Genomic DNA, 21,333 nt, shown 5'->3' on the forward strand with positions numbered 1-21,333 from the left:
AACTCAAAGTCATTAAAAAAAAAAAAAGGTGGTGGTGGGGAGAATGAAAAACAAAAGACCTGCAATATCTGGGGATAGGGCACCAAGAAGAAAAAGTATGGAAGGAGAAAAATAAATGAAGAAAAAAAATGGGAAAAATGCAAATATAAAAACAAGGAACAGGGTTAACCATGAGAAAAAAGGAGGAAAAGGGAAAAAGAAAAAACCTTAAATTTAAAAAGAAAAAAATAATTCAATCAGGCACAGGGAAAAGAAAAAAAAAATGCATAAAACTAGGACATGGGAGGGGAAGATTAAGAATAATAATAAAAAGGACAAAAGTATTATTAATATTAGTTGTTTTAAAACAGACAAATACAAGCAAACTAATCACCTGAAAAAAAGAAAGCAAAAAAGAAAAAAATAAAAATAAAAAAAGAGAAAAGAAAAATTGGGCACCGACGCTCCATCTGAGCACACAGACTCTGATGGACTTCCTGTGGGCCCAGAAGGTAGGTGGGAGTGGGGGATGGCCGCATCTCCATTCACCAAGCGGTTGTGGGGTATAAGAGTAACAAGAGGAATGTCATACCTTTTCAGTCTTGCAGGTCCCAAGTGTCCTTGGGGTTGCTGGAAAGTAGAACATGTTCTTAAGTCCCAGGAATCTGTGAGAGCACTGTGTCTTTAAATATCCAATATAATGAAGCAGCTTTTTAAACTTTCAAAATGGCGGTGCCCTCTGGCCTGGCAAAAGTCTGCAGTTCAGCCCACCTTTCTCTTCACCTTCTCTGTTTGTTCCCCAGCTACTGTGCACAGACCTCTGTGCAGTCCCTGGCTAGCAGGGTGATTTTTAGGTTAATTCTTGTCAGGATTGCTCAGGATAGCTGCCAGTCTGCAGCTCCATCTGTCTCCTTTTTTGGTATTTTCACGCAAAATCTTCTGCTAGTTGGGGTTTAGTCCACTTCTATATCCTTCCCTTCAAGGCTCAGGGGTCCAGGATTATTTTCTGTGTCTGTGTTAATTGGTTTCCCTTTTCTTTGTTGAAGATGGTCTGTACAGTCTTTCTTCCTAGTCTGCCATCTTGCCGGATCTTTTATTTTATTTTTTTTAAGGTATTATTAGTAATCTAGTATAATCTGATTTAGAAGAGAAATGGTAAGTCTAATTCTATTAGGCTGAAAAGTATAGAATTGAGGAAAGCTTTGTTGTTGTTCTTTTTAGGTGTCATTGAATTGGCTCCAACTCATAGCAACCCTATGTACAACAGAATGAAACACTACCTGAGTCTGTGCTAGCCTCATGATCCTTGCTATACCTGAGCCCATCATTGTAGCCACTGTGCTAATCCATATCATTGAGGGCCTTCCCCTTCTTCACCGACCCTTCACTTTACCAAGCATGATAGCATTTTCCAGGGAATGGTTCCTTCTGACAACATAATCAAAGTAGGTGAAACGAAGTCTGGTCATTCCAGCTTCCACGGAGCATCCTGGCTGCACTTCTTCGAGGACAGATTTGTTCATTGTTCTGGTAGTCCATGGTACCTTCAGTACCTTTCACCTACACCACAACTCAAAAAGATCAACTCTTCTTTGGTCTTCCATATTCACTGTCCAGCTTTCACATGCACATGAGGTGACTGAAAATACCCTGCCTTGGGTTAGGCACACCTTAATCTCCAAAGAGACATTTGGTCTTCAGCACTTTAAACAGGTCTTTTGCAGCAGATATGCCCAGTGCAATATGTCATCTGATGTCTTGACTGCTGCTTTTATTGGTGTTGGTTGTGGAACCAAGTAATATGAAATCTTTAACAACTTCAATCTTTTCTTCATTTATTGTGATGCTGCTTTATTGGTCCAGTTGTGAGGATTTTAATTTTCTTTATGTTGAGATGTAATCTATACTTCAGACTGAAATCTTTAATCTTCATTAACAAGTGCTTCAAGTCATCCTTGCTTTCAGCAAGCAAAGTTGTGTCACCTGTGTATCTCAGGTTGTTAACGAGTCTTCCTCCAATCCTGATGCCATGTTCTTCTGGACATATTCCAGTTGCTCAGATTATTTGTTCAGCATACGTACTGAATAAGTATGGTGAAAGGGTACAACCCTGACATACTCCTTACTGATTTTAAGCCAATCAGTATACCCTTGCTCTGTTCTAACCATAGCCTCCTAGTCTATGTAAATGTTCCTGATGAGCACAATCAAGTTTTACTTTTATTGATCTATAAGGTCTTCTCTGCCACTTCCATGAGACTACTGACTACCATAGTTCCAGCATCTTAGGAAAACAGATCACAGTTATAGTGGCTAGCAGGTCCCAATTTCCTAGATCAAACATCAGGCTGGAGGCTTTACCCAACAAATGTAGGGGCTGACAAACTCAAGATTTGCAGGCGATATCACAGGCTGCTGACTTCAGCAGATGACAAATCCAAGATCAGCAGCCTCACTGGACAGTTGTAGACAGCATGGCAGGATCCAGGTATACAGATGGTTCCTGAATTTTCCCAGATGTCAGTTTATATATTGGAAGCAGGCCACTCCCCTAAGGAAACTCCTTTTCAACTGATTGGCTGCTCAAAGCACACACATCAGATCTTATCATGGGAACAACCACATCACAACTGTTTATACCACTCAGAATCATGATTCAGCCACATTTACACAATCCCAACTATCACAAAAGGTGTTAGTGCACTCAGCTGAGGCAGTGGGACAGAGACAAGGCCCTTCTACTGTCACTGTTTTCTTCTTTTCTCTTCTGCCCTTTTTACCTCTGAGCATTCTTTATGTGATCTCTCTCTCTTTACTTCATTGCCTCAAATAAATGTTTGGACATATGTCCAAGTAAATCCATTTGCAATAAGAAGTTAAGAATAAACACACACACACACACACACACATACACACACACTATTTATAGCAACTGCCCCTGGACCAAATGCTAATCCTTCACCTCTCTGCTGATCTGGGCTCACACAGGAAAATAGAAAATACATACTGATATCACCTCACATCATTAATCTTCTGTATTTATCTCATTTTGTGCCAGAAAAAGATTTATGGTCACTTTCATATATTTAGATAAATTGAAGTAAAAATAAAAGTTTTTTTTAAAAAAAGGAAAACTAAACCAAAAATCCATTGCCATTGAGTGGATTCCAATTCATAGCAACCCTATAAAACAGAGTATGTGTTCTATAGAGTTTTCAAGGCTGCTAATCATTACAGAAGCAAATTGCCACATCTATTTCCTGTGGAGACACTGGTGGACACAAATTGCTGATCTTTCAGTTAGCAGCTGAGAGCTTAACCATTGCACCTCCAGGCAGAGCTCCTTTAAAAAGATGAGAATAATTCAGAGTACCATGACGGCATTTAAATTTGCCTGAGGTGGGACTTACATTTAACTCAGAGTTCTTAAACAGTCGAAGAAAAGAAGACAGCATTGAAAGAAACGTTATGGAGTGGTCATAAAAAGGAAACATACTTGTTGCTTATAAGAAACATAATTATGCCTGGCATTGAGTCCAGAGAAAAACTTCTCCTTAGAGTCCTCATAAAAAGGACACTGAAACACTGAACAGTATCCTCAAGAAATTGTTGTAGTAACTACAAGGAGGTTTATGGGACTGTTTGTTACCAGGGCACAATGCCAAGGTGAAAGCACAATTTATTAACAGTGTTTCTGTGGAGGACAGCACTTGTATAGTCTAGGTATGCGTTTTTATATTTCTCGGGCTGATCTATGGTAGATTTTAATGTTTCTTCTATCTGGATTGCATTATGTTTCAAGAACTCTTCCACAAATAGCATTTTCTTAACTAAAGTTTTTATGGGAGCAGCATCAGATCTGAGCAGCAGTAAATTTGTAGTTAGACTCTCAACAAGTACTTGGAGTGCAACTATTTTGTGTTATTGATGAAGAGAAGAGCCACACACTCTGTTATGAGGTGGGCTGGGACTAGAATTTCCAGAGGAAGGGGTCTGAAAATGAGCTGTGGTAATAGCTATCCTATTTCTTTTCAGAAAATGGCTGTTGGGAAAAGTTGATACAGAAGTTCTCTCTTAAGGCAGATTGAGGTCTGTATTAGCTCACAAATAAAAAGTCCCCTTGAATCTAGCCATAATAATTTCAACCTTAAAAAAAAGAAAGTGTACCATGTGTAATTAAATATTCAGGCAATTACAAAGCCTAGTGCAGTCTCTATAGATCATTTAACCTTGGGCATTGTAACTTCGAGTGTGTCCTACAAAATAAATTGGTTGCAAATCACATATCTATGTAAATAAAATAGTCAAAATGTTTATAAAATTAAGTTAGATCAAATATGTATTGCCTTGTCTCTGCTAAAAATAATGACTCTCTGTGTGTGTATGTGTGTGTGTAGTTGGTAAGTGGCTCTTTTTTGGCAGCGACAAAGTAGCAGGCCAAATTGGAATTTAAAATCATAAAAATGAAACCTCTTCATTTTTAGCCAATAAATATTTTTTGCTATTTTTAAAAAATTATTAAGACATAAAATGTAGTATGTTGAAGTATATTATTTCTCTAACAAAATAATAAAAACAACATTGTAAAATCAGTTACAGTAAGAAATCATTGCACTCTAGCAGTGTATACAGATTTTCTTTTATGAATAGTTAGACCTTGAGCTCCATATGAGCAGAAAACATTTTTCTTCTTCACCGTTTATCCTCAGCCTTCGGCTTAATAATTCAATTACCTGCTATTATTACTTTGAGCATGATCCCATGGTGGTGCAAAAGATTAATGAGTATGGCTGGGAAATGAAAGTTTGCAGGTTCAAATCCATCTATACATACCTTGGAAGAAAGGCAAACTATTTCTTCCAGGAATCCTTCATTGACAACTCCAGGGAGCACAATTCTACTCTGATACACACACAGTCACCATGAGTTGACTCAACAGCAACCAACACCAGGCTTGTTACATTCAACACTTTTCTGTGGATTAACGAAAAAAAAAAATGAAGCCATTAATAAATGTTTTTGCATAAACATTATATACTTAAGAGTAGCGAGACAGACATTTCACTATAAATACTTATTTTAATAAGTGACTTCTGAATCCTTGTTTCATTGAAAGAGAGACTGTATAACATTATAATCAATAGTCTACTACAGTATATGGAAGTATGGTATAACCAGTGTGAGACTTTCAGAAGACACTTTTGCTTTCACCTTGGCAAATCAGATGCCTCTAAATATATGTTGTGGAAAATTTAATCCAAGTTAGAAATTGAAAATGGAATATACAAAAAAGTTTCTAGAAATATATTGGAAAGCTGAACATGATGAAACAAAAGCAACTCCCAAAGTTTGGGGGATAATATTGCAGAATTTGTACATAGTTATGATAATTAAAATATAGCAAATGCCAGATGTTTCAAATGTTTTCACATTATCTGTTCATGTTACCATGATGCATTTAAAAAATTGATTAAGAACTGAGTATTAGAATTTTAGCAAACTCAAAAGTCAACATTAGAACCTTGTATTTAGGGTTCAATTAATCAACATTGGCTTTTCTTTCTTTCTGTTTTTTTAATTGTGATTTTGGTGAAAGTTTACAGAGCAAACTCATTTTCCATACAGCAGTTCACATACACTTTGTCTCATGACATTGACTACAATTATTGTTTACAATGTAATAATTCTCCTCCCACTTCCTCCCCATAGTTATCTCTTCCCTGTGTCTATCCCTTCATGCACTCCTGCCCCCTGAGCTGTCTTCCTGTGCATAAACAGCCCTTCTTTCTCCCATGATTGTTCTCTCCAAAGAGTGTATCTACCTAGTGTCAATGTTCAGCTCATATGCATATCTTTTCTTTGAGTGGAAGCCATTGGTGTGGGTTTAATTCCAGATCTGAAGGGCATCTAGGGGCCATAGTCTCAGTGGTTCCATCAGGCTCTATCAGACCAGCAAACCTGGTCCTTGTTTTCTTTTTCAAATGATTTTGAGTTTTGTTCCATATTGTTCTCACTCTCTATCCAGGATGTCCTACTTAGATCCCCCTCCAAGTGGTTGACAGTGATAGCTGGGCACCATCTAGTTCTTCTGGTCTCATAGTAATACAGGCTGAGGATCACATGGTGTACCAGTCACTTGGACTAATTATTTCCACGAATCTTTAGGTTTCTTCATTCTTCTTTGCTCTGGATGAGGAGAGACCTATTGTTGCATCTAGGTGACTGCTTTGCAAGCATTTAAGATCCCAGTCACTATTCACCAAAATAGGAGGTGGGACAGTGTTCTGTGTAGTATATTATTCCAATTGAGCTTAATTTCTCCTGCAACTATGGTCTCAAGGACATTGGCCTTTTCTTAGTTGTTCATAAAAGTCCACCTGAGACAACCTGAATAATAGAGATTTTTTTCCTCTCAATATTTCTGCCAGCACCAACTGTTGCATGTTAAAGATGAAACTTGGCAGGTGCAGAGATTTTTCAGTCACCTTCAAAAAGCAGTATGTAGACACCCAAGCCAAATAACTTACACAGTATCATAATCAACATCTTAGCCATCTGCTAATGGAACAAACATGTCAGTCATCTTTCCATTTGATTGGCAGTGTTTCTAGAAATGAATGATTTTAAACATTATTTCTGATCTTTACACACACACATACATATTTTATTGACCTCACAATTGAGCTGCTATTAAGGAAAATTATGAGAGACACATGTCTTCAGCATCTTCACAAGTCTCTTTAATTGGCTGCTGCACACCTATCCAAACACCCATTACTAACTAACTTACTAACTCCTAGTTTCCAAACTTTGTCCTTTGTCTAGGAAGAATTCATTGTTGTATCTGATGTATCTTCTCTCAGGCCATTTATATGTATATATGTGTACATATATATGGTCTGAGAGGAGATATGTGTATCTATCTATCTATCTATATCTATATAGATATAGTGACCCCCATTGGGTCTTCAAGGCTGTAATATGGAAGTAGACCACCTCATCCTCTTTCCATGGAGCAGCTGGTAAGTTTGAACTGCTGATCTTCCGGTTAACAGTCAAGTCCCTTATCCATTACACCACCAGAGCTCCATGTAGATACATATCACATATATATAGAGAGAGTGAGAGATAGATATAGATAGATAGATATCATATATATATTGCATATATCTATACCTATACATTATATACACACACACACATACACACACATATATATCACCTTATACACACACATAGAATAAACGGATACTGCATGGTTTAAAATCAGGAAAGATGTGGGTCAGGGTTGTATCCTTTAGCCATACTTATTCAATCGGTATTCAGAGCAAATATTCTGAGAAGATGGGCTATATGAAGAATATGACTATGAAGAAGAACATGACATCAGTACTGGAGGAAGACTCACTGACATTCTAGAATATGCAGATATGCAGATGACACAACCTTGCTTGCTGAAAGTGATGATGACTTGAAGCACTTAATGATGAAGATCAAAAACTACAGTCTGCAGTGTAGATTACACCTCAACACAGAAAAAATGGAAATCCTGACAACTGGATCAACAGTACCATGATAAATAGAGAAAAGTTTGAAGTTGTCAAAGATTTCATATTACTTGGATCCACAATCAACATCCATAGAAGCAGTAGTCAAGAAATCAGATGTCATATTGCACCGGGGAAATCTGCTTCAAAAGACCTCTTTAATGTGTTGAAGAGCAAAGATATCAATTTGAAGACTAATCCAAGCCAAGGTACTTTCAATAACTTCATATGCATATGAAAGCTAGACAGTGAATAAGGAGAACCAAAGAAGAGCTGATACTTTTGAGTTGTGATGTTGGCTAAAAATACTGAAAGTACCACATACTGCCACTGACAGGAGGACAAACAAATCAGTCTTGAAAGAAGTGCAGTCGGAATGCTCCTTGGAATTGAGAAAGACCAGGCTTTGTCTCATCTCCTTTAGTCATGTTGATAGAAGGGACCATTTCCTGGAGAAGGATATCATGCTTGGTAAAGCAGACAGTCAGTGAAAAAAGGGGAGATCATCCACAACATGGATGAACACAGTGGCTACAATGGTGGGCTTAAGTATAGGAAGGCTTGTGAAGATGGCACATGACTATACAGTGTTTTGTTTTGTTGCACAATCAGTTGCTATGAGTCAGAGATGACTCCATGGGACCAAACAACATAACACAACATATGCATTCCACTTACAGGCAATTGTATGCAACAATTAATCAGGTAAACAAATGCCTGATGATGAGTTATTCAGTAAATCAGACTTCCTAGATTAAAAATGATTTAACAGAAGGGAGAATTGAAGAGTTACTGCTTAAGGAGAACTGATTTTCTGTTTAGGGTCATGAAGTTTTAGAAATAGGATGAATGTGATTAGTGTCATTAATTGGACACTTAAAATGCTTAAAATGACACATATTGTGTTATATATGTTTTACCACAATAAAAATAACCTGAGTAACCTATGAAATATGATTTTTACGCCTAAAAGTGTTGAAAGAGTGAACATAATTTTGAAAATGTTTATTTCTCTTTAGACAGCTTGGAAAATATTTAGGAAACAGATTACTCAGTGCCCTGAAAATTACAGTAGTGTAATTTCTATTCATCTAATTGGCTAACAAGGGAGCCCTGTGGATGCCGTGGTTAAGCACTCGGCTGCTAACCGAAAGGCAGAATTTTGAACCCATCAGTTGCTCTGTGAGAAAAAGATGTGGCAGTCTGCTTCTGTAAAGATTTACAACCTTGGGCATTTTGGGGAGGCAGTTCTACTCTGTCGTTTAGGGTCTCTGTGAGTCAGAATCAACTTGATGACAGCAGGTTTGTTTTTTTGGTATCTGGGCAATGCTATTTGAAAAACTCTGACAAATGACTTGGGGAGTATTTGTCAGCGTTAGCAGAAGGTCAGATTCTCTGAGGTTTGGCAGGCTCTCCTAAATTTCAAGAGGACTTGATTATGCACTCAACAGACTGAAAATTCTTACTCAGCCAATAATAACAACAACAAAAAAAATCAACTGTTAATCTATACGTTTAAATTAAGGGCTTCTTGAATTAGATTAAGCAATATAGACACTGACTTTTATGTTTTATTTTCTACTTTCATTTGTTGTTGTTGTTGTTATGTGCCGTCGAGTCGGCCCCGACTCATAGCGACCCCTCCTTGGGTTTCCGAGGCAGTATCACTACGGAAGTAGGATTGCCCAACCTTCCATTTAAACTGATACAATTCATTTCTATTTTTTAAAGAAATAGAATTGAGTATGTAGAATTTTGTAACATTTATCCTGACTTCCTTTCAGGATAGGGTATCCAATTATATCTTGCATAATGCAAAATCTTTGCCATCACAGAGAACACATTTTAAATGTACGATTCTGAGGGATTTCAATCATGTATGGCATTCAGTAGTCAAGCCATTTCAGATATTTATTCAGATCTGTAGAACAGATAGTACACAACAGATTGCAATTTAAAAGCTCTACTTTTTGCAACTTGTATTTGCAGTAAAAGCATGGAGAAAATATACAAAGAAGAATGTATTATGAGCATCACACATTTTGACTGCACATCTTGATTAGGAAATTTTCACATGCTTCTACTTAACAGACACTTACTCAAGACAGCCTTATATCAAGCATATATAAAGACATGTCTTATTGTCTTTTTCTTATAGTCATGTGCATCATATTGTAGTCACTTTAGAATATGTGCACTTCTCCATCTATTTGTGTAGAGGATTGCTTTAAGTACTAGATAATAAAAAGGAATATTTTATTATTGGGCACATTTTAATGGTATATAATAAGACAATAGTGCAAACAATAATTTGTGGAGTCTGGTATCAGAAAGACAATTTAAGGGGTCATTGTATTTATCTACACAGGCTGAAGATGGTTTAAACCAAAAAGAAGAGAGAGATAGAGAGGAAAGGAAGAAAAGGAAAAGAGTGCAAAAAAAAAGAATGACCAGTTAATATTCTCTAGGAAGATAGAAAAATGAATTGCAATCTTATCCAAAAAAGAATGTAAGAAACAGCAGCAAATAAATGGCATTAAATGATATCACTCAGGAAAAAAATGCAGCATTGGTTAAGAGCCTTGGCAACATCTAAATTTAAGGATTGAAAAAAGCAAAGAATTAGCTCTCAGAAGAAAGTTATATCAAAAAAATAAGAGCCTTAGTATGTTGAGGGTGAGTATAGCTTTTGACTAGCATAAGTGCAGAGAGGAAGCTTATCTTGCTACAATGGGTCATATACAAATAGATGCTTTAAGTTTTTCTCCACCATCTTTTTGTGAGTCATATTGTACTGTCATTCATGGTTCTGTGATACTGGAAACTGTGCTATTGGTATTTCAAATACCAGCAGAATCACCCACGGTAGACAGGTGTTAGCAGAATTTTGACACTAAGGCAGGTTATTAAAAAAGCACTGGCATTCTATTTCCAAAAATTAGTAATGAAACTCCTACAAATTACAATAGAATGTTGTCTGATACACTGCTGGAAAATGAGATGAGTGTGCAGGTTGAAAGGCACTTAAAAGACATACTGGCCAAAACAACGGACTCAAGCATACCAGTAACTGTGAAGATGGCAGAGAACATGGCAACATTTCAGACAGTTGCATATGTAGTCACAGTGAATCAGGGCTGACTTCATGGGAATTAATAGCAATAAAAACAACCACGGTCTTTGTAAGCACAAAAAATTAATAAGGAAAATAAAAGAAAATATACTTGAAATAAATAAAAGGAAGAATATAAATGGTATTAAAAAGCATTTGATGATTGACAATAGAAACAAAAATTTTGGACATAAATTGTTGTTGTTAGGTGCCTACTCATATTGACACTATGTGAATCAGAATGAAACAATGCTTCATCAAGTGCCATACTCACAATCTTTGCAATGTTTGAGTCCATTATTGCAGCTACTGTGCCATTCCATCTCACTGAGGATCATCCTCTTGTTCACTGACTCTCTAATTTACCAAGTATGATGCCCATCACCGGGGACAGATCTCCTGATAACATGCCCAAAGTACATGAGAGGAAGTCTCACAATTGTCACTTCCAAAGAGAATTCTGGCTGTAATTCTTCCAAAACAGGTTTATTCAGTCTTTAGGCAGTTCACGGCATATTTAATATTTTTCATAAACTGTAATTCAAAGACATCAACTCTTCTTCAGTATTCCTTATTCATTTTCTAGGATTTGCATGAAAATTAGATTGAAAATATCATGGCTTTGGGCCTACACACCTTAAGGTTTTTTTTTTTTTTCTTTTCATGTGTCCATTGGCCAGTTGTGTATCTTCTTTGGAGAAATGTCTATTCAAGTCTTTTGTTAGGTTTTTTTTTTTTTGTGATTTGGGTGAAGATTTACAGAGCAAATTCACTTTCCATATAGCAGTTCACATATGCTTTGTCTCATGTCATTGACCATAGTTTACCACAATGCAACAGCCTCCCACTTCCTCCTCATGGTTACCTCTTCCCAGTGTCCATCCCTTCATACACTCCTGCCCCCTGAGCTGTCTCTCTGTGCATAAGCAGCCCTTCTTTCTCCCATGATTGTTATCTCCAAGGAGTGTATCTACTTGAGGTAAATGTTCAACTCACATGCCTGTCTTTTGTTTGGCTGGAAACCACAGATGTGGGTTCAATTCCAGACCTGAAGGGCAGCTAGGGGCCATAGTCTCAGTGGTTCCACCAGGCTCTATCAGACCAGCAAACCTGGTTCCCACCTTTTTTTTATTTTTCTCCAAATGATTTTGAGTTTTGTTCCACATTGTTCTCCCTCTCTATCAAGGACCTCCTACATAGATCCCCTTCCAAGTGAATGACAGTGGTAGCCAGGCACCATCTAGTTCTTCTGGTCTCATAGTTGTATAGGCTGCAGATCAGATGGTGTACCAGTAACTAGGACTAATTGTTTCCATGAATTTTCATTTTCTTCATTCTTCTTTGCTCTGGATGAGGAGAGACCCATCATTGCATCTAGATGGCAGCTTGCTAGCTTTTAAGATCCCAGTTGCTACTCACCAAAGTAAGAGGTGGAACAATGTTTTGTATAGTCACATCTTAATGTTTACAGTGACATCTTTGCTTTGTGACATTTCAAAAGAGGACTTTTGCAGCAGATTTGTCCAATGATATATTTTGTTTGGTTTTTTGACTACTGCTTCCATGGACATTGATTGTGGCTGCAAGTAAAATGAAATCCATGACAACTTTAATCTTTTCTCTGAGTATCACGACATTATCAGTCCACTTGTGAGACTTTGGTTATCCTTATGTTCAGGTATAATCCATACAGAAGGTTGTAGTCTTTAATCTTCATCAATAAGTGCATCAATTCTCCTTCTTTTTCAAGCAAGTTTGTGTAAGCTGCACATTTCAGGTTTGTAATGAGTCGCCCTGTGATCCTGATGATACTTTCTTTTTTGTATAGTCCAGGTAGTGGATTATTTGCTTGGACTACATACAGGTTAAATAAGTATGGTGAAACAATACAACTCTGATACACACCTTTCCTGACTTAATACAGTGCAGTATCTTTTTGTTCTGTTTGACTACCTTTAGCCTGTGCACAGTTTCCACATGAACACAATTAAGTGTTCAAAAATCCCATTCTTCCAAATGTCATCCATAATATATTATAATCTGGATAGTAGAATGCTTTTGCATAGTCAATAATATACAGGTAACCATTTTCTTCCAGTATTCTATGTTTTCAGCAAAGATTCATCTGACATCAGCAATAATATCCCTGATCCCACTTGTTCTTCTGAATCAGTTTGAAGTTTTGGCAGCTCCCTGTCAATGTACCACTGCAACTATTTTAGAATGATCTTTAGCAAAATTTTACTTGCAGGAAATATTAATTATGTTGTTCAAAACTTTCTGCATTTTTTTATAATCATCTTTCTTTGGAATGGGCATAGATATGGATTTCTGGTAGCTGCCTTCCAAATATTTTTACAAGTTAGCACCTCTAACAATGTTTCTCTGTATTGAAACATTTCAATTGGTAATCTATCAATATCCAAAACCTTGTTTGTTGCCAGTACCTTCAGTGAAGCTTGGACTTATTTCTACAGTATTGTTGGTTCTTGATCATATATTATCTCCTGAAATAGTTAAACATTGACTAATTATTTTTGGAACCATGAGTCTGTGCATTCCTTTCATCTTCTTTGGATGATTCCTGAATCATTCAATATTTTTCCCACAGAAAAATTCAATATTGTACTTTGAGACATGATTTTTTTTTTCAGTGTTTTCAGCTTGAGAATAACCTAGTGTTTTCATTCTTTTTGGTTTTCTAACTTCAGGTATTTGCACATATCATTTTAATAATTTATGTTGTCTTCACGATCTGTTAATGGAGTAAAGCTTTAGGGACTTTCATTTGTTGATATGACTCAAAATGGGAAAGAAACAGCTATAACTAGTCATTAATATTTTAAATGTGGAATATATGAAGTGTGAATCTAGGAAAATTCAGTCATCAAAAATGAAATGAAAAACATAAAGATCAATATTCTAGGAATTAGTGAGCTGACATGGCTGATATTGACTATTTTGAATTGAACAATCATAGGGTACAAGGTGGGGAATGACAATTTGAAGAGGAATGACGTTACATTCATTGTCAAAAATAACATTTCAAGATCGACACTGTACAACACTGTCAGTGATGGGATAGTATCCCAATGTCTGCAAAGAAGACAAGTTAATATGACTTACTCAAATTTATGCACCAAACATTAATGCCAAAGGAAAAAAAAATGAAGATTTTTACCACCTTTTACAGTCTGAAATTGATCAAATATGTAATCAAGATGTACTCATCACTACTGGTGATTGGAATGTGAAAGCTGGAAATAAAGAGGATTCTTAGTTGGAAAATATTGCCATGGTAAAATTAAGAATGCCAGAGATTGCATGAGAGAATTTGGAAAGACCAATAACTTATTCATTGAAAATACCTTTCTTCAACAACATAAGTGGCAACTATATATGTGGACCTAACTGTAGCAAATATAAAGGAATGAAATGAATTACATTTATGGAAAAAGATGATGTATCAATAAGAACAAAGCCAGTTGTCAAAAGTGGCACAGATGATCAATTGCTCATGTGTAAGTTCAAGTTAAACTTACACTTAAATAATGTAAGTTACACTTATATATGCAAGTTCTTGTTGGCACTTCTTATCTGTCAATTTGTCTTACTGTGGTGGCTTGCATGTTGTTGTGATGTTGGAAGCTATGTCACAGTATTTCTAATACTAATAGAGCCATCCAGGTTGTACAGGTTTCAGCAGAGCTTTCAGACTAAGACAGACTAGAAAGAAGGATGGAGCCATCCACTATTGAAATAAATTGGTCACTGAAAACTTTATGAATAGCAATGAAACACTGTCTGATGTATTAATATAAAATATTATGAATAGAAGTGTAACATTGTCTGAAACAATACCAGAAGATGAGCCCCTCAGGGTAGAAGGCACTCAAAATACTATTGAGGAAACATTGCCTTCTTAAAGTAGAGGCAACCTTAATGACATGGATAGAGTACACATTTTAGGACTTTGATTTGCTGATGGGAAGAAATGAGAAGAAACAACTGTATACATTAACTAATAATTGGAATGTGCAATGTAAGAAGTATGAACCTAGGAATATTGAAATTTGTCAAAAATGAAATGGAACACATAAAGATTGGTATCCTAAATATTAGTGAGCTGAAATGGACTGGTATAGGCCATTTTGAACGACACAATCATAAGGCCTACTATGCCAGTAATAGAAAATAAATAAATAAATAAGAGGCATAGCAAAATATTATTACAAATAACATTTCAAGATCTATCCTGAAGTACAATGCTGTCAGATATAGGATAATATCCATACACTTACTAGGAAGACCAGTTAATACTACTATTATTAAAATTTACACAGCAACCACTAAAGCCATAGATGAAGGAAGTGAAAATATTACCAACTTCCACAGACTGAAACTGAGCAAACAACAAGCAAGATATACTGATAAATACTGGTGATTGGACTGCAAAAATTGGAAATAAAGAAGCATTGCTAAGTAGACAATATGGCCTTGGTGATAGAAACAACACTAAGACCGTATGATAAACTTTTGCAAGACCAACAGCTTATCCATCGTAAATATTTTTTATAAACAACCTAAATGGTGACTATACAGGGATCTAGCCATGGAATACACAGAAATCAAATCAACTACATCTGTGGAAAGAGGCAATGGAGAAGCTCAATATCATCAGTCACAACAAGGCCAGGAACTGACTGTGGAACAGATCATTAATTGCTCATATGCAACTTCAAGTTGAAACTGAAGAAAATTATAGTAAGTTAGGGAATGTCAAGTATGACCTTGAGCATATCCTACCTGAATTTAGAGAGAATCTGAAGAATAGATTTTATACATTGAACACATATGATTGAAGGCTAGACAAGTTGTGGAATGACATGAAGAACATTATATATGTAGAATAAAAGGTCATTAAAATAGAGGAAAAGAAGGAAAGACCAAAATGGATAGCAGAAGAGACTTGGAAACTTGCTTTTCAGTGGAGAGTAGCTAAAGCAAACAGAAGAAATGATGAATAAAAGAGCTGAACAGAAGATTTCAAAGGGCAGCTTGCAAAGAAAAAGTAAAACATTATAATGATACATGCAAGGACCTGATGTTAGAAAAACAAAAGGGAAGAACATGCTCAGCGTTTCTCAAATTGAAAGAACCGAAAGAAAAATTAATGATTCAAGTTGCATTATAGAAGAATTCTATGGACAAAATAGTGAACAATATAGGAAACAACCCTTCCCCCCCAAAAAAAAGATAGAAGGAATAAACAGAGCCTCTGTACCAGAAATATTTGGTCAATGGTCAACCATTTCAGTAGGTAGCATATGATCAAGAATTGATTTTATTGAAGGAAGACATTCAAGCTGCACTGAAAGAATTAGTGAAAAACAAAGCTCGGGGAATATCCATCAATTGTTTCAACAAATGAATTCAGCAGTGGAGGCATTCACTTGTTTATGCCAAGAAATTTGGAGGACAGCTGCTTTGCTAACCAACTAGAAGAGGGCCATATTTGCACATTCCAAAGAAAGATGATCCAACACAATGTGGAAATTACTGAATCATATCACTAACAGCTCACATAACTAATATTTTGCTGTAAATAATTCAAAAATTGTTCCAGTGATATATTGACAGGAAACTGTCAAAAATGCAAGCTAGATTCAGAAGAGGATGTAGAATTAGGGTTATGATTGCTGATATCAGATGGATCTTGCCTAAAAGCAAAGAATGCCAGAAAGGTGTTTACTTGTGTTTTATTGACTATGCAAAGACATTATACTGTGTGGATTATAACAAATTATGGACATCATTGCCAAGAATAAGAATTCCAGAACACTTAAGTGTGCTCAGGAGGAACCTGTACATAGACCAAGAGGTAGTCATTTGAACAGAATGAGGGGATATTGCATGGTGTAAAATCAGGAAAGGTGTCATCAGAGTTGTATCTTTTCTACATATTTATTCAATCTTCATATTGAGAAAGTAATCCAGGAATCTGGACTATATGAAGAAAAAGGTGGCATCAAGGTTGGAGGAAAACTCATGGACAACCTATGATATGCAGATGATACAACCTTTCTTCCTTAAAGTGAAGATGACTTGAAGCACTTACTGATGAAGATCAAAGATTAACACCTTCAGTATGAATTACAACCCAATATAAAGAAAACAAAAATCTTCGCAACTATACCAATAAGTAACATACAAATAAATGGAGAAAAGATTGGAGCTGCCAAGATTTTCATTTTATTTGGATCCACAATCAATAACCATTTAGACAGCAGTCAAGAAATAAAATATAATATTGTCATAGACAAACCTGCTGCAAAAGACCTTTAAAAATGTTAAGAAACAACAATGTTGCTTTGAAGACTGTGGTGTGCCTAACCCAAGTCATGGTACTTTCAGTCACCTTACATGCATGTGAAAGCTGGACAATGAATAAAGATGATTGAAGAAGATCTGATGCTTTTGAATTATGTTGTCAAAGAATACTGAAAATACCATGAGTTACCAGAAGAATTAACAAATTTGTCATGAAGAAGTACAGCCAGAATGCTGCTTTGAAATGAGAATGGCCAGACTTCATCTCACCTACTTTGCTCATGTTGTCAGAAAGGACCCATCCCTGAAGAAGGATATCATGCTGGGTAAAGTAGAGGGTCAGTGAAAAGGGGGAAGACTCTCAATGTGATGGATTTCCACAGTGGCTGCAACGATGGGCTCAAACATAGCTAACATTGTGAGAATGGTGAGGGACTAGATCATGTTTTGTTCTTTTATACCTAGGGTCACTATAACTCTGAACATATTTGAGGACACCTAACAACAACAACAATAGCATCAACAGTTAAATTTTAAGCTGAAGAAATTTAAAGCAAGTCCATGATTTCCAAAGTATGACCTTGAGTATATCCTACTTAAATTTAGAGGCCATCCCATATACAGATTTGACACCTTAACACTAATGACCAAAGACCAGGTGAGTTGTAGGATGACATCAAGGACATCATACATGAGGAAAGTACAGGTAATTGAAAAAACAAGAAAAAAGAAAGAAAAGATGAAAATGGATGTCAGAAGAGACTCAGACACTTGCTTAAACATCCAAAGAGTTTAAAAATAGACTAAATTTATTTAGAAATTAGAATATCACTAGAAATCAGTGGGTATGATTTTATCAGAATGGTGAGAGTAGAATTCCAATTGAAAGTAAACTAGGTGATATGTAATTATAGAAATTGGGTAAAAAAGTGTGGGCAATTCCTTTAAATTATTTGGTGGCTAAGAGAAAAGAAAAAAAAAAAAATCACAAGAAAAAAATGCTTGATTTTCCTCAAACTTAAAGAACTAAAGAAAAAAGCCAAGCTTCAAGTTGCCATACTGAAGGATTCTATGGTCAAAAAATTGAACAATGCAGGAAGCATCAAGAAAAGATGGAAGAAATACACAGGGTAATGGTACCAAAAAGAATTGGTTGACATTTACCTATTTCTGGAGATAGCATCTGGTCAACAGACAATGGCATCAGGGAGAAGTCCAACATGCACTGAAGGCATTGACTAAAAACAAGGCTCCAGGAATTGTGAGAATACTAATCTAGATGTTTCACCATCTAGATTAACTACTGGAATGGCTCATTAGCCTATGCCAAGAAATTTGGAAGGCAGCTACCTGGCCAACTAAATGGAAGAGATCTTCATGTGTGCCTATTCCAAAGAAAAGAAATCTAATAGAATGTGGAAACTATCAAACAATATTATCAGTATCATACATAGGTAACATTTTTGTGAAGATATAATTAAAAAATTTTTGCAAGAGCACATTGACAAAGAAGTGCCAGATTATTCAAGTTGGATTCAGAAGAGGGTATGGAACAAGGCCTATCATTTCTGATGTGAGATTGATTTTGGCTGAAAGCAGACAATACCAGAAAGATTTTTACCTGTCTTTATTAACTGTTCCAAAGTTTGACTCTGTGGATCATAGCAAATTATGGATAACTTTGGGAAGAATGGGAATTCCAGAACACTTAATTGTACTCTTGAAGAACCAGAACACAGACCAAGAGGCAGTTGTTCAGTAAGGAGATACTGTGTGGTTTAAAATCGCAAAAGGTATGTGTTAGGGTTATATCATTTAACCATACTTATTCAATCTATATGCTGAGAAAATAATCCAAGGTAGACTGTAATAAGAAGAAAGAAACATCAAGATTGGAGGAAGACTCATTTCCAATCTGTGATATCCAGATGATATCACTTGCTGTTGAAACTGAAGATAACTTGAAGCATTTACTGATGAAGATTAAAGACTACAGCCTTCTGTTTCCATTACATGTGAGCATGAACAAAACCAAAGTCCTCACCACTGGACCAATAAGTACCATCATGATAAACAGAGAAAATATTGAAGTTGTCAAGCATTTCATTTTCGTTAGATCCACAATCAGTGCCATAGAAGCAGCAGTCTAGAAATCAAAGATGTTTTGCATTGGTCAATTCTGCTGCAAAACACTTCTTTAAAGAGCAACAACATCTCTTTGAAGATTAAAGTGTGCCTGACCCTAGCCATTGCATTTCAATTGCCTCATATGCATGTGAAATCTAGACAATACCAAAGCCCAATGAATAAAGTTGATTCATTTGAATTATGATGTTGGTGAAGAACATTTTAAATAGTGCCAATAAATAAATAAATAAATAAAGTCTGTACAAGAAGTACAACCAAATTATTCCTCAGAAGGAGGATGGTGAGACATTGTCTTGCGTACTTTAGACATGTTATCAGGATGGAGAAGGACATTGTGATTGGTAAAGTAGAGGCAGGGTAATAGAGGAAGACCCTCAATGAGATGAAGTAATTCAGTGGTTGCAATAATGAATTCAAGCATAGCAACAATTGTGAGGATAGTATAGGATTGGTCAGTGTTTGTTCTGTTGTATGTAGTTTTCTTATGACTTGGAAATGACTCTATGACATCTAATAAAAATAACAACCAGGAGATAAGGTACATAGTGTCTCAACTTTAAGAACACTTGAGTACAAGGAAAATGCATGTATTCATTTATAAAAATAAGTATAGAAGAAATAAATATGTTTCTAAGGTAAAGCATCAGATCCAGGAGGGGTATCACTATAATATCTGACAATATCACAGAAAATTTATGAGGGAACAACTATACAGCTAAATGTGTGACCCTTAGGTCCCCTGATAACATGTCTAAAATAAGTGAGACAATGTCTCACCATCCTCCTTCTGAGGAACAATTTGGTTGTACTTCTTCCAAAGCAGACTTGTTCTATTTTTTTTTTTTTTTTTTTTTTGTAGTATTTAAAATATTCTTCACCAACATCATAATTCAAATGCATCAGTTATTCTTTGGGCTTCTGTGTTGTCTGAATTTCACATGAATATGAGGCAATTGAAATACAATGGCTAAGGTCAGGCATACTCTACTCCTCAAAGAGATATTGTTGTTCTTTAAAGGAGTGTTTTGCTGCAGTTCTATTGGATGTGGACAAGAAGTGCAAAAGGAGATGACAAGGTACATTTCCCTCTGAGAGCTTCTATTTTATTTATGAAGCAATAGAACATAGGCTGATGGTAAGGCAAGTAGATACAGTTTAGGGAATTGGAGAATGAGAAAAGGCGTGAAAATGGCAGATACATTGAACGCAGTATGCACCTGATTCAGGAAAAATACTCTGGTCACTGAGGAACTGCTGAGAATGGTGACTATTTTTAACATTGCTGTCACTGGTACTTGTCACCACCCTCTTTATTAGTTCCACAAACATTTATGGAGCTCAGTCTATGTGCCAGGAACTATATTAAGATATAGTTGATTTTATAGGACAAAGAGAAGTGATGACTCTTCAAGGAGTTTGTGTTTCTGTTCTATCAGATAGTATCAGGTCAAGAAAAGAGTTTAGTTCAGTTCATTCTCTTCATGTACAGCATAAGATTTCCATGTCATATTACCCCTTTGCTGTTCATATATGGCTCCTTATTGGTTTCCTTATACTCCCTTTGGGATACTATCTCTATTTTGTAAATGAAAGAAGGATTCATAGTGTCAGAATCTTGTTCTATCTCCTACACTTTCAAATATTATTAAGCTGCATTTTTAGTGCTGCTTGCTGTGATCATCACTGTCCTAATTTAGCATCATCACTAATGATTACATTAGCAAGATAAGTACCTAAGGTATTAACCACAAAGCCCATTCCACAGACTCCTGAGAACAATACTCATTTATTTTTAGCATATCAAGTTATCTTCAAGCTGCTTTTCCAGGTCTACATCACCAAACATTTCCTATGTCTATAATGTTTTCAACCTTCATTATTTCTCCACTCTGCTAATTTAGAAAATCTGCCTCTCTCAGATTTTCTGAAATTAAACCACAATCATTTAATCTTTATTATTATGCTGATCTGTTAATTTGTTTACTTATGGTCCATGAATACTTAATAAATAACGGCAGTAGGGATATCAAGTTAAAAATAACAAAAGCACTTACCTAGAATATAAATGCTTACAAGATGATAAAATTTTAATTAATCCATTTTTTTTTTTTTAATTTGCTTCACATATAATTACTATAAATCGTAGAAATTACTGACTGTCCAGGGCACTTATTATAAGTCTGCCTAATCAGATTGAAATACAGGGTGTTTATTTTT

Source organism: Orycteropus afer, unplaced genomic scaffold (assembly GCF_000298275.1).
Source record: "Orycteropus afer afer isolate SDZICR_OR568_19922 unplaced genomic scaffold, OryAfe1.0 scaffold00159, whole genome shotgun sequence".
Classification (NCBI taxonomy): domain Eukaryota; kingdom Metazoa; phylum Chordata; class Mammalia; order Tubulidentata; family Orycteropodidae; genus Orycteropus; species Orycteropus afer.